We start from the raw sequence: 3,380 nt of genomic DNA on the forward strand, positions 1-3,380 counted from the left end.
TCAACTTTGCCATGTTACAGGACATTTGTCTATCCTTGAAGGACCATCTTTGCACAGTGTGTGTTCATTGAGGTGATCATGGGTATCTCGAACCCATCACAGCTTGTGTACCAAGATATCCCATACTGTTGTACAGTTTTTGAGTTCATGTATTCAACCGCAAATATTTTTCAGCTTTCGTCTTACTCTTTCTGGCCTGTTTACAGTCATTAGTAAACTATGGTTTCCGAATATGTGGAAATGTTAATACATCATGTTTTAAGTGATCAGCACATAATCTGAATCACGTACTTTGTGTACCCCTCCTTTCGAGAATGTTAACATGGCATCGCTCTATTATGGAAAGCTGAGTGAGTCAGACAAGTCCAACACGACAAACCATGTTGATTTTACACAGTGACAGTGACGGTTTGTGAGATGTTGGAACAAGCAGTTTATCTTAGTGCTTTTACTCACATACTCACGTTCTTCCAACTAACCGTCAGTTCTATAACAGTCCCCAACGTAAAGATGCACATCATATAATTATCATTGTTCACCGTTTATGCTGTTATCTTGGGTTTAGTAAAGCAAATTCTTGGTGGGATATTGCTAAAGGCAGCGTAAAACTAAACCCTCTCACTATCTCGTTGTCCTACCTATAGAGGCATTTAGAATTTGGGGCAGTAAGGAGGGATAATAATATATTGATGGACAACTTCAAGCAAGCGATAACGGTGTCAGAGCCTACACCAAAAAGTCGCAAATGAGCTCATTAAATTGTTTTGATAAGAACAGAGAGATGCTGGAAATATTTTACCTTGAAAGTTTTTCTGGGATACACTTAAAAACTATAATTGAAAAACTCAGGTAACAATATAGAAGTACAAGAATGGCCTGAATATTTCAGTGATAAGGGAATTGCTGTCGACACACAGTGAAATTTGCAATTTGATACTTGCCTCAAATATCTTAGATTTTCCAGTAACCCGAGTCGAAAAAATATATCTGTTATTAAAAAGTTAAAAAAAGAATAACAGGCTTGGGAGGGATTGGTTGGTTAACTATAGAAATTGTAAAGCGTGTTCTTAAAGTAATACTTCTAGAATAACTGTAATAACTATTTACTGAATACTATGGTAATAACGACTGACTGACTGAGTTTAGTTTTACGCCGCTTTTAGCAATATTCCAGCAATATCACGGCGGGGACACCAGAAATGGGCTTAACACATTGTACCCATGTGGGGAATCGAACCCGGGCCTTCGGCGTGACGAGCTAACGCTTTAACCACTATGCCCTGGTAATAACGAACTCAAAAGGGAGCACTCAGTTTAGTTCGTTATGATTCGTTTAACACATTTCGACTAAAATATACAGCCAGCAACATAGTTCGTTATAACCGTTTTCGTTATAAACCTACGTAGTTTACAAACGATTTTAGATTCTACTTCTTTTTCCAAGAACTGGTGCCTTGGAGTTATCTTTCAATTATAAAAAAAAGATCTACAAATGATGTAAATAATTACACAGGTATTAACGTTTCTAGTATATTTAGTAGAGTCTAAGGAGATTGGTCTGTAATTTGACTGATCAGTATGATCCTGGCCAGACTTATAGGTACAACAATGGCATTATGGTCCAAATTGGGAAATCCGCTGGACATTTGGTCAAAATTGTCTAGGATTCTAAACATGAATCTGGCAAATGCTTCAGGAGCTGATAGTGTATGTTATCAACCCCTGTTGCTGTATCATGAGCTTGCGCAATGACAGTTTGGAGCCCATATAACGAAAAAAGGTCGTTATAATCTCCACCATTGTATGAGTTAAATTGTATTCTTTTCCTCCCTTATTTCTGATACTTTTGAAAGTCAGGGACATAATTTGAAGATGAATGCTTGGCAAGAGTTTCCCCAAGTTTATTTGCAATGCCAGTTTTATTAGTTAATAAATTATCACCGTCCATCAAATGATAAACAGTAGATTTGGAACCTTCGCCCTTTACTCTTTGGATCATGTTCCACGCCTTTGACATGGGTGTCCATGAATTTATTTTGGAAACATAACTTCTCAAGGACTGACGATTATTATGTTTAAAAGCATGTCCAGCTTTAGCATTAGCAATTTTAACTTTGTCTACATTATGGATAGTAGGATATAGGCTAAAATACATTTCTTATTTCTTTCCCCCTACATTTTGTGGCCTGTTTACATTCATGAAATATGGTTTACGGATATGGAGATGCCTTTGCCTTGTCAGCAATGTCATTTAGTATATCCCAAAAAATGTATAGCATCTTCACCGTTGTTAAAAAGATAATGTTTTATGTGTTAAACGCACAGAGTCTCATATAATGACCAATATAAGGTAGAATCAGTGAGTGATAGGTCCAGGGAAGAATATGTTCCCGTAGTTGGATGAAGACGAGTGGCTGAATCAACATTGGAAATGCAGAAATTGTCATCGGAAATGAATTACTCAATGATTTTACTTTAATTAGTAGTATGGACATTTCCCCAAAGCGGGTTGAGGTCGCCCATGATAACATATGGCTTTGGGAACTGATCATAGAGATATTGAAGATCCGATTGTCGAATATTAAAGGAGGAATTACCAAGCTGCACAGACAAACATCAACAGTCTGAAGAATTGTATTAAGTGAGGCAGGGAAGCACCTCCAGTTTGCTTTATCTCCCGAAGGAGAAAAGAAGTGATAATCACTATACTGTCCTAGATTAAAGATATCATTTGTACCTATTTAGATATGCCTCTTGTAGATATAATGCTGACTGATTAAAATCTTGTATTAATATTTGTATCTCATTAAAGTTGTTCTCCAGTCCCCTGCAATTTGAGTGCATTTAAGTCGACAATTGAGTCATGGAGGTTCAATTGGCGGTCGTTTACGGGAATGTGAGGAGGAATTACTCCTCCGCCTATCGTGTGAGGACAGAGTAATCTCCATATCGAGGGATCCGAATTCTTTCTGTTTTGGAACCTCTGAAGGTGAAAGAACAATAGGGGGTTTGTTTCTTGGTAATTGGATTCCTTTATTTATTTAGATTGGTTGCTAGCTGGTGATGTCGTCTCGGGAGCAGTCTTATCTGTCTGGGAATTCTTCCGACAGTCGGTACTCTCATGGTGACAACGGTGACACACAACAGAGTTTCGACAAGACTGCGATCCATGACCGAAATGTTGACATTTGTAGCATCGGAGCAGATTGGGGACATACACATCCACTCCAATGTTAAAATAACCTTCATTAATTGATTGTGGAAGGAAAGATCGAGAAAAAGTAACTAGACAGGTGCTCGTTTTAGTGATTATGCCCTCTTTCTGGAAGGTGAAAACGTTTTACCGCCGTGACACCCTGATTTTCAAGCTCTGCAGCTAT

The sequence above is a fragment of the Haliotis rubra genome, unplaced genomic scaffold (assembly GCF_003918875.1).
Source record: "Haliotis rubra isolate DU_JTF1 unplaced genomic scaffold, ASM391887v1 Scf263, whole genome shotgun sequence".
In the NCBI taxonomy this organism is placed as follows: domain Eukaryota; kingdom Metazoa; phylum Mollusca; class Gastropoda; order Lepetellida; family Haliotidae; genus Haliotis; species Haliotis rubra.